The sequence below is a fragment of the Phyllostomus hastatus genome, unplaced genomic scaffold, assembly GCF_019186645.2.
Source record: "Phyllostomus hastatus isolate PE091 unplaced genomic scaffold, TTU_PhHast_1.1 phas_contig_58, whole genome shotgun sequence".
Taxonomy (NCBI): domain Eukaryota; kingdom Metazoa; phylum Chordata; class Mammalia; order Chiroptera; family Phyllostomidae; genus Phyllostomus; species Phyllostomus hastatus.
Window position 1 is genome coordinate 2247805 of NW_025333916.1, and position 11179 is coordinate 2258983.

The window sequence follows — 11179 nt, forward strand, 5'->3', positions numbered from 1 at the left end:
CCTACTAAGGTTTTAAAGAATAATGGGGGATGAAAGTAAGTTGCTTCATGACTGCACACTCTCTTTGTGCCCCATTATTGCAACATAATGATTTTACCCTAAACCAAAAGAAAATATTATTTTATTATGTAAAATATAACAGCATCTATAGACAATAACACATCTGGTATTTTGTCACATATCAATTGGATATCCACAATATGAAAAAGGCAAGTTCTTCTTATGGTTCTTCAGTTAGAGAGGCATTGCTAAGTAACAGTGTTCAGCTTTATAATATGAATATCAATCTGTCTAAAGGTATTGATTAAAGTCCTATAAATTTTCTCCTCTCTCCCTCAAAGGAATATAAATTCTAATTAAAAAGGCATTAAAATATTTATAAGGTCTGGTTCAACTAAAAATACAAGTTTTGTAATTTTAAAAAATTAATATTAGGTAATGAAGCTTGCTTTGTATAAAGTTGAAATTTTTTTAAAGATTTTATTTATTTGTTTTTAAAGAGAGGGGAAGGGAAGGAGAAAGAGAGGGAGAGAAACATTAATGTGTGGTTGCATCTCATGCACCCCCTACTGGAGACCTGGCCTGCAACCCAGGCATGTGCCCTAGACTGGGAATCGAACTGGTGACCCTTTGGTTCGCAGACCTGTGCTCAATCCACTGAGCTACACCAGCCAGGTCTAAAGTTGAATTTTAAAAATGTTTTATTATGCAAGTAAGCTTTGCTTTGTTTGAAAATAACTGGTACTTTTTCCTGAAAATAGGTCATTCAATACTAGAACATTTTGAAAAAGAACAACCGCTAAAGATACTATATCTTTATTTATTCAAATCAGCAGGTGGTCTCAATCTATTTACACTTCATAAATATTTCAGTGATAGAAACAAAAGAAAGCAGCAACATGAAAAACAAAATAACACCAGAAAAACTGCAAACAACATATGAAGCTTTTAATTTATCTAATGTAAGTATATTTTTCATATTTTTATATGTCTAAATGCCTGCCACAACCATGCATTATATTCTCACCTTTGGGTTCACTAATGCATGATGGGAAAATGACATAACAATTTACATATATGCATTATTATAAAAATCACTCAATAAAAGCAAATCTATTAAATTTAATAATTAATAAGTAAATTATTGAAATCATAACTTTGTAAATTATTTTTACATCCCAAAACACATTTAAAATGTTAAAACAAAAACTGAAAAAGCAATAAAAATCACTAATAAGCCATCTGATTCTTTTTTAAATGAGGTACTGAAAGAAAGAAAGAAAGAAAGAAAGAAAGAAAGTAAGAAAGAAAGAAAGAAAGAAAGAAGTTGGGAGAAAGAAAGGCATTTGAGAAAAACTTTGAATGAATAAACTAATAATATATTAAGTGGTATATAAATTAAAAATATATAAAATTGTTGCAGTTTCAATAAGAGCAGCAACTACTTTGATTTATAGAGTCCCATTAAAATTGGATCAATGAAACTCACTTGACTAGATTTTAACACAATAAGGGGGAAAAAAATCTGTTAATGTCCAGGGTTCCAAAATGGAAAAATAAATCCTGGAGCTACTAGAAGCTTTCTTGCCAATAGGAAGATTAGAGCTGGGCTAAGGACACACACACACACAGAGCAGAGAGCAGGCTGCAGGATGGAGAAAAAGATTCTGATCAATATCCTTGACCCTCTGGATTCAACAGGGCCCATAGCAGATATCACTGTGACTTTCATTTATGGGAGCCCATGCCTTTAACATTTGCAAATGAAAGTGTCCTGATTAATACAACTCAAAAGCGAAATTTAATCCACAAATAATAAGAAAATTGAAACAGATTGGCTGAGTGTTTGCATTGCAGTGGCTCTAAAGACATTAGTGTTCTAATCCCTGGAATTTGTGAACATTTCACCTTCCATGGTAAAAGAGACTTTGTAGATGAGATTAAATTAAAAATTTTGAGGTGAGGCAATTATCAGTGCAGGCCCAACGTAATCTCAAAGGAGAAGCAGGAGAAGTCATAGTCAGAACCAAGAAAGACTGTTGCATAAACTGGAAGAGAAAAGTAGAGATTAGAGGGATGAGCTTTGAAGAAAGAGGGACCGGCTCCAGGCCAGGGAATACAGGTGGGCTCTAGAAAATAGAAACAGATTCTCTTCCACAGCCTCCTGAAAGAATAAGTGCTGCGACATCTTGACTTTAGCCCAGTGAAACTGATTTCAGACTTCTGCCTCCACAACTGTAGGAAATTCATTTGTGTTATTTTAAACCACAAAGTTTCTGCTAATTTGCTACAGCAGCCATTGGAAACTAATACAGTTGGACATTTCATGGAAGCGCTTTGTGTATGACCCAATGTCCTCTACATAATTCAGAGAATTACCCCTCGAAGAAAGCTAAAGTTAGATTTTGGTATGCTGAATTGAAAAACAGAATATTGAAGTATTGAATATTCTTCAGAATACTGAAGAACTGAAGTATTTTCTCTATCTCTGACTGAGAGACCCTGGGAATAGTGAAACCCCATTCACAATGAGCATATCTAACACCTAAATCTTGGTTTCTAAATACCATTCTCTATTTAAAAAGCAAAGCCCGTTAGAGAAATGTCTGACTCTGGGGTTGAAATTAGAAACATACAAGACAGGCCTAAAACAACTTTTTATGTGAGAAAACAATAAAGTACTCAATGAATGAAAGAGACATATTGAAATGACACAGAAGCCAATAGGAAGGAACGTCCATTGACCAATTCAAGAACAATGTGAACATCAAAAAACAAAATTATAGCTCATTTAAAATTATTACTATTTATAAAATAGTAATTTGTGAGCTCATATCTATAGAAATAAGTAAATAAATAAATAGGAATGCTACACTAGAATGGCAATTATAAATATAGAAGGAATGCTTACATTAGAAAAATTAAACAATTAGCAACTTTTATCATAATAATTCAGCCAAAATATAGCAATAGATACTAAAACTAATGGATAAGTTTGACAAAGAATGAGATATTTACCTGGAAAATACAGAGAAGAATAGTATGCCCCTGTGCCAGGAGGACATGCAAATTTGTGAGGTATTCGATATTTGAAAAGAAGAATAAGATACTTACATATTTACATGTAAAAAGAACTAATGAAATTGCAAAAATAAAAGAATTGCATTAAACTAGCCCTGAAGGCCAATCTACCTTTGCACAGAAATTCTTCCAAGCTACTGTTAATTATAAAGAGAAGTTAATAACTTTACAGTAGAGTAACCTGACAGATGCCACCATAATCAAGGATTCAAAGTGATCATAACCAATAATGGAGCAAATTAAAATCATAGAGCACTGATAAATGCAGTAAAAAGAACACACCATTATGTCTGTGCTTCTGTGATACACCTGCCACATATACGTAATCTAAATCTAATTGTGAGAAAACCTCACACAGACATACCCAGACTGAGGGGTGTTCTACCAAGTGAATGGCCTATAAAAGTCATGGAAGTCAAGAATGAATGAAATTGAAGATTAAGGGAGATTAAAAAGAAACCAAATGCAACATGTGATCATTGACTGGATCTTTTAGCTATAAAGCATATTATTGGGACAACTGCCAAAACATAAATGAGGTTGGAAACCAGCTAGAAGTAATGTAGCAATGTTAATTTTCTGATTCTGATAACTATAGGATGCTCAGGTAGGGACATGTCTTTGCTTTGGGGATTACACATAAGTATGGGGGTGTAAGGGGCATCATGTTGGTAACTTACACAGGGTTCGGAGAAGAAAAGTTAATTGTACTATCCTTGCAAACTTTCCACAAGTTTAAAATTATTCCAAAATAAAATAAAAAACATTTAATACTATAAATGATTTTTTTTTAAATAAGCCCAGAACTACAGTTAGATGAGTGCCGCCCTGGTGCCATCGTCAACACATGGACAGACAAGGCTGATCACGTTGTCTTCTGTATGCCCAGTTTCCAAACCAAACGCATCCTAAAAATGAAGCATATAATTTAAAAAAACACTTTACAAAGTTTGAAGGTGCACCAGCCACAACTGTCTCCTCATTCAGACATCTTCTCATGTAGAAAATATGACCTATGTGTTAGATAGACATCAAGAGCTGTGTGTACAGTATCAATTCCTCCTTCCTCTTTGCTAACACACTCCTGCTCTTATTCAGACATTGACTCCTCCCACTATTATCAATGTTATTAAAAGGAAGTTGATGGGCCCTGGCACCAGAGTTTGGGCCTCATTTTCCAAGAATATCGCCATCCCCCATATTAAAGAGACTGGTTCAGCTAATCCAATTAGTTCATGGTGGTCTCCTAGCTTCAAAAATTGTTTCAGAAACCAGCCTGTAACCAAATATGGGCCAGGAAGTCATGAAACAAAAGCAAAATAGACTCACTCTCATCTTCTATATGCCCATTATATGGAGCCTGGAACCTCTAAAGGCATTTTGCAAGGCAAACTCAGGAAAAACCTATCATAGTAAAAGGATCAAAGCCACAGAAAACTGCAGAGATATTATACTCACTGAGTCAAGCCAGCCCTGAACCCTTTATTTTGTGAGCCAATTTAAACCACTGGCATTGAATTGAATTTGTTACTTGCTTCCCATAGTACACTAACTGATCTGTAATCAGGTTTGAATAGTTGTCACACACAGGCCAGTCTTACCAGTAATTTCTTATTTTTTTTCTCCCTCTGAAACCTAATAAGGAAATAGAAGAGAAATGAAGACAAGAAAAAGATAGCAAATTAGTCTATCAGTTGACGTGATCACTGACCGGCAGTGACCATGGAAGCTGCGGATGGCTCGTGGACACACGGGAAAAAAATACACAGAGACAACCAGGTCCTGTGGGGAAGTAGGAATGGAATGGCCACTCTCTCTAGTGGGGAATGCCATGGCCACCCACCCCAGGGGAGAGTACCCCTAAGGGAGAGTGCCCCATTCTCCCACCTGAGCAGGCTTTTTATTGGGTTCATTTGCATAAGAATTCAGGTAAAGCTCATTACTCATTGCCAGGAAGTAAGGATCAAATAACAAGAAACTCTGAGGGCCTATTTTGAGTCAGGGTCAGATAGCTAAAGAGCTGTAAAAAACTTTAAGGAACAAACTTTCTTCTTCCTTGGACCTTTATCATTCAATTGAGAGCATTCTAAACAAAGCAGGTTTCACAGGATTTTACATATTCTTTCTTAGGCCTGATCACCCGGGAACCTGCCCTTTCCAGCACAGGGCTACACCACCCTGTCATTGTTTCAGGCTTAGGTGGAGCAAGGGAAGTAAGGCAGCCAAGAGATTAGGAGATTTTCTCACAGACAAGGAAGACTCAGGCTTTTGTCAAAGCCGAGGGGCCAGGGCCCATCACCCCCTTTTGCCGTACCCCTCAAAGTCCTTCCTTGGGGGCCTCCTACGTGATCGTGCCTGTCTTAGATCATTCCCGCCCCCTTGGGGAATCTTACCCATCATTGGCTAACCAACCAAGCATTGGGGGCCAGGCTGGGTGAAGTAAAAGGAGCAGAAGTAGTTCTCCTACCAGGGAGATAAGCTTTGTCTCCTTGCTGGCTTATGGTACAAGGTCGTTCCCTCAGCCTTAGCCTTGGTGGGGGTTACAGCTTCTGATACCAGGAAGGGTGGTTCCCAACAATCAGTCAAACAGAAGTCTGGAGATAGATAGGTATCTGCATATACATTTAGAAGGGGGAAAGTTATTTTATTTACTTAACAAGTACACATAAGATGTTTTATAATGTGAACCTATTTGATCTTATAACAAATACATGAGGAATTGTTATTATACCCTCATTGTCAATTGAAGAAATTGAGGTAAATGGAAAGTGAGTAACTGGTCTAAGATAACACAGCTACCAAGTGGCAAGCCCAGATCCCAATTGCTATGTTATATTAGTACCAGACAAGGGACAGATCATCAGATGAGGACTCTCCAGCACCATGTACATACTATAGGGTACAGCATGTGATTAATTCATTTGCAAAACTAATATTTGCATCAGAGAAACTAAATATTTCTGAAATATGAGAAAAAAATAAGGAGAACTATTAATTACACATAATCCCTATATGTCTCTGGTTACCTAAAGCCAACGTATGCACAGACAGCAACACAAACTCAGTGATTATGAAGTATGGCACATTATAGTAGAAAAGCCTATTAAAATTTTAAACAAGAAAAATTCCTCTTGTTTACTCCAGAGGGTGTTTGGAGTATACAGTGAAAAATATGAATAATTTTTGTTGTCAGCTTGGAAATGGTATCAGACACACTTTTCTCTTTTGTCCAGCACATTGGGTGTCTTTGCTCCTTCAAGTCTGCCTAATCGAAACCTGAACTTTATTTCTCATCACCTTTATTGACTCTAGTTCCCAAAGGAGATTGTTCTGACAAATATTCTCCAGGCTTGGAAGGGAAGGAAAAGAAGAAGGTAAATCTCCCAACTAAGGCTAAAGAAAGTCCTGTGTTCTCTCCTTGAATAAATCTTCCTTGAAGGTAGATAGAACAGAAGGAATAGGAATAAGAAGGGACCTTTCTTCAACCCATCATAACTGAAATGCTTAATGATGTTTTATAGCACTTATAAAATATTTAATATTTAAAGGCTGCGACGTCTAAATTTAAAAAGGACAAACATAACATTGAGCATTCAGTAAGGTTAACAGCATAATTTAAAGTGTTTTTTCTTGCAACAAGGAAATTGATCAGAAACAAGTCATCAGTAAAACCTCCCTGGGCAGTTTTTAAGCTGTGTGGTTCATTTAAATCAGTCCCCAAGCCCAACAAAATTCTAAGGCAATCAACCCTACTATTAAATCATTTTGCTGCTGTTGTAGTTAGCATCTTCACTTTATATCAAATATATGCTACATTTACTCTACTTTTTAAGTTTTGCTCCTTTTCTGGTGTCTGAAAACCTGTTTACATTTGTATTCCCCATATGTGGAACATAGCAGGTTGAACAAATAAGTTTGAATAAATTAATTTAAAAGACCAAAGCAGGGGGAGTTCTGAGCAGCTGGCCCCACCTGTGGAAGGTAAATCTATGGTTGGTTCCCTTTGATCAGAGGCTCAAGTTTCACTTTCCTCCTTACATTTTAGGAAATCTGGTTTCACTGATTATAGGCACTTGAAGCACTGCTCTTGAAGTTCCTTTAGCAAGGAATGTCTTCTCCCTTCCCATGGTCTTCTTATCCATTTTTTTCAAATTCTATTACAGTTTCTTTTTTCATTTTATTACAATTGCTTTTTGTTCTATCACAGTTGTCTCAGTTTTTCTCCCTTCACTCTCCTCAAGCCATCCTACCCTCTGCTCCCACACACAATCCCCACCCACCCTGTTGTCCAAGTTTGTGGATCATTCACACACATTCCTTGACTAATCCCTTTCCCATCTTTCCACCCTTAACCCCTTTTAACCTCTCCTCTAGTCACTATCAGTCTGTTCCTCGTTCCCATGCCTCTGGTTCTATTTTGCTCATTTATTTGTTTTGTTCATTAGGTTCCTATTATACATGAGATGATATAGTATTTGTCTTTTGCTGCCTGGCTTATTTCACTTAGCATAATGCTCTCCAGTTCCATCCATGCTGTTGCGAAGGGTAAGAGCTCCTTCTTTCTTTCTGCTGCATAGTATTCCGTTGTGTACATGTACCATAGTTCTTACCCCCTTTCTAAAGTGCATTGCCGGTGTTCCTTCCCTGACACAGAAGGAACATTAACTAAATTCAACAGCACTGGGTTTTAGTCTGGTCTGTTACTCTGCTTACTGTATAATAGTGAACAAATTACTCATCCCAGTATCACTTTGTTTCTTCAAGCTCAAGACTGAACTTCAAGGAACATCCTATGTCCATGTTTTTTGACCCCCACAGAATTTTTATTACTTAAACATTTTAAGTAATTTGCCAATGTTTTAACATAGAGTAGATTGCTTTGAGTATAATCTGAAAAAATATAGATAAACCATTTTTCAAAATCTATAGCACTTATAAAATAATTTTATTATTAAGTTTATTATAGGTTTATCATGTTATATTTGCTTTTATAATATGTTGCTAGTCACAGCCAAGCCAGGAGAGCAACTGTGCGGGAACGCAGTTGCAATGTTAGATTCCTGTGGAAAAATGAAAAGTGTTTAAAATACATTTTCCAGAAGTGAATTTAAAAAGGTGAGTATTATCCTGTGATTTTTGTCATTTTATAAATTCACATACCCACTAAACTACAATGAACTCTTGGTATAGTTTTGATTTCAGAGTGTATAGTTTTGCTGATATAATAAAATTTAGATTGTGGCTAAGGTCATTACTACTTTAAAAAATGTTTGGTTGTTGTGGAATATAAATAGTTGAAATTTGTATCAGGGCCAACCAAATTTGGTTCTGTTTTCTCTCAGCTGCTTCTCTTTCACATTATAAAATAAAGGAAGAAAAGCCAAAAATCTTAGGGATGCCTACCAAATATCTGAAGTTAGTTTTCAAACAAATTAGGGAAAAGAGAAATAAAAGATAATGTAGAAAATTTTACAAGAGAAGTTATTTTAAAATTCATTGCAGTTTATTTTTATTGTATTTATTTATTTCAGTTATTCAAGTACAGTTGTTTCCATTTTCCCACCCCCACTTTCCCCCACCCCACCCCCACATCCTACCCTCAATTCTAGCCCCCTTTGGCTTTGTCCATGGGTCCTTTATACATGTTCCTTGATGACCCTTCCTCTGTTATCCCCCTCCACCTTCCCCTCTAGTTATTGTCACTTTGTTTTTTTATTTCAATGTTTCTGGTTATATTTTACTCACTTGATTGTTTTGTTGATTAGGTCCCACTTATAGATGAGATCACATGGTATTTGTTCAAAAGGTAAGGGCATGCCCCCACAAGGGAAAGCATGCCTGCATAGAATTTTACTGCCTGGCTTATTTCACTTAGCATAATGCTCTCCAGTTCCATCCATGCTGTCATGAAGGGTAGAAGTTCCTGCTTTCTTTCTGCTGCATAGTATTCCATTTTGTAAATGTACCACAGTTGTTTGATCCACTCATTTACTGAGGCACTTGGGTTGCTTCCTATACTTGGCAATTGTAAATTGTCCTGCTTTGAGCATTGGGGTTCATAGGTTCTTTTGAATTGGTGTTTCAGGGTTCTTAGGGTATAGTCCCAGCAATAGAATTGCTGGGTCAAAAGGCAGTTCCATTTTCAGTTTTCTAAGGAAATTCCATACTGTTTTCCACAGTGACTGTACCCATCTGCATTCCCACCAACAGTGCACTAAGTTTCCCTTTTCTCCACAACCTCACAAGCACTTGTTTATTGATTTGTTTATGATGACAATTCTGACCAGTGTGAAGTAGTATCTCACTATGGTTTTAATTTGCATCTCTCTGATGGCTATCAATGCTGAGCATCCTTTCATGTCTCTGTGCCCTCTATATGACCTTCTTGGTGAAATGTCTGTTCAGATCTTTTGCCCACTTTTTAATTGGATTGTTTATCTTCCTGGACTGGAGTCATATGGGTTCTTTAGACATTAAACCCTTTTCCAAGGTATCATTAAGAAATATATTTTCCCATGAGGTTGGTTCCCTTTCATTGCAGTTTAAATGTGTATGTCAGTGTGCCTGTGTGTGGATGCCTGATACACATTCAATAACATAAATTAGACATACATGAGACTTTAAATAAGTTGCAAATATATGATTAATGCAATGTTGTTTTTAGGCTTTGAATAGGCTGCCCTCTTGAAATTAAAGAACAAATTTAGATAATGTTATCCTTCTGAACTAGAATTCAATATGCTTTTATTAAATGAGTATTAGTTCTCTGGATAATTAACACTCTGAAATAACATTTGTAATTGTAATGCAAGTGAATCTGGATAGTCCAGGAAAATACTTTCAGGGAAACAAAAAAAAGACAAATGAACAAACAAAGAACAATATATATACATACTATATTTTGCCATATATAATGCACACCCATGTTTTTGGCCCAAACTTTCAGAGAAAAAAATTATTTTGTTTTCATTTTTTAATCAATTATTTACTTATTTATATTTCAAAACAAAACTGATTATAGTATTCCAGGGTATTATTCTATATATGGATATCATTATTGCTTTCTAGAGTTATACTTTTAATGCATAAGCATAAGTAAAGGAAATAAAAACATTTATATAGATATAGAATTAGTACTACCCATGTATAATGCACATCCTTGTTTTTCCCTCAAAAACTGGGGCAAAAAAAGTGCACATTATACATGTCAAAATATGGTATATGTGTATGTGTATAAAATACAAAATATATTACAACTTGCATGACTTTTTTTTGAGAGTACATTTACTAAAGCTGGGGACAGTGAAACCAGGGAGGGAGGAGCACCCAAGGAGAGATACTAGGTGGGGTTGCCCGGGCTCTCTAGACAAGTTATGGGGAAGAAGTGAGACTAGGCAGGGCTGCTGTCAACTCACAAGAGAGTCCGAGAAAAGGGGCCTTGGGGACATTTCAGGGGGCTTAGCCCAAGAGAAGCTGCAGCTGCTCACTGCTTTCCTGGTTGCAAGTCTTTTGGGATCTTTTAGAATTTAGGAGATGCCTGCCTGTGGAGAAAGAAGAGGGAGAAGTAAAAGGCAAGGGCATGCCCCCACAAGGGAAAGCATGCTTGCATGAAATTTTAAAAAACTAGACCCAGAAAATAAAATCCGTTTGTCTCTAGTTCCACCCTTTCAAGAAAAAAACTTCCAAAGCCCTGGCTGGCATAGCTCAGTGGATTGAGCGTGGGCTGGGAACCAAAGTGTCCCAGGTTCGATTCCCAGCTAGGGTACATTACTGGGTTGCAGGCCATAACCCCCAGCAACCGCACATTGATGTTTCTCTCCCTCTCTCTCTCTCTCTCTCTCTCTCTCTCCCCCTCCCTTCCCTCCCTAAAAAATAAATAAATAAAATCTTTAAAAAAAAAAAAAATTCCAGGTGTGACAGCTAACATTACGTGTCAACTTGACAGGGCCAGAGGGTGTCCTGATATTTGATCAAACATTATTCCAGATTTTTCTGTGAGAGTGTTTTTTAGTGAGATTAACATTTAAATCAGTAGTCTGAGTAAAGAAGTTTGCCCTCCCCAGTGTGGGTGGGCTGGGCTCATCCAACCTGGTGAAGG

The 11179-nt window shown here is 36.7% G+C and overlaps 1 pseudogene; it reads left to right on the forward strand.

Moving 5' to 3' along the window:
- The first annotated feature begins 2992 nt into the window (after positions 1-2992).
- LOC123825005 lies at positions 2993-3093 on the forward strand (annotated as a pseudogene).
- Positions 3094-11179: the final 8086 nt, after the last annotated feature.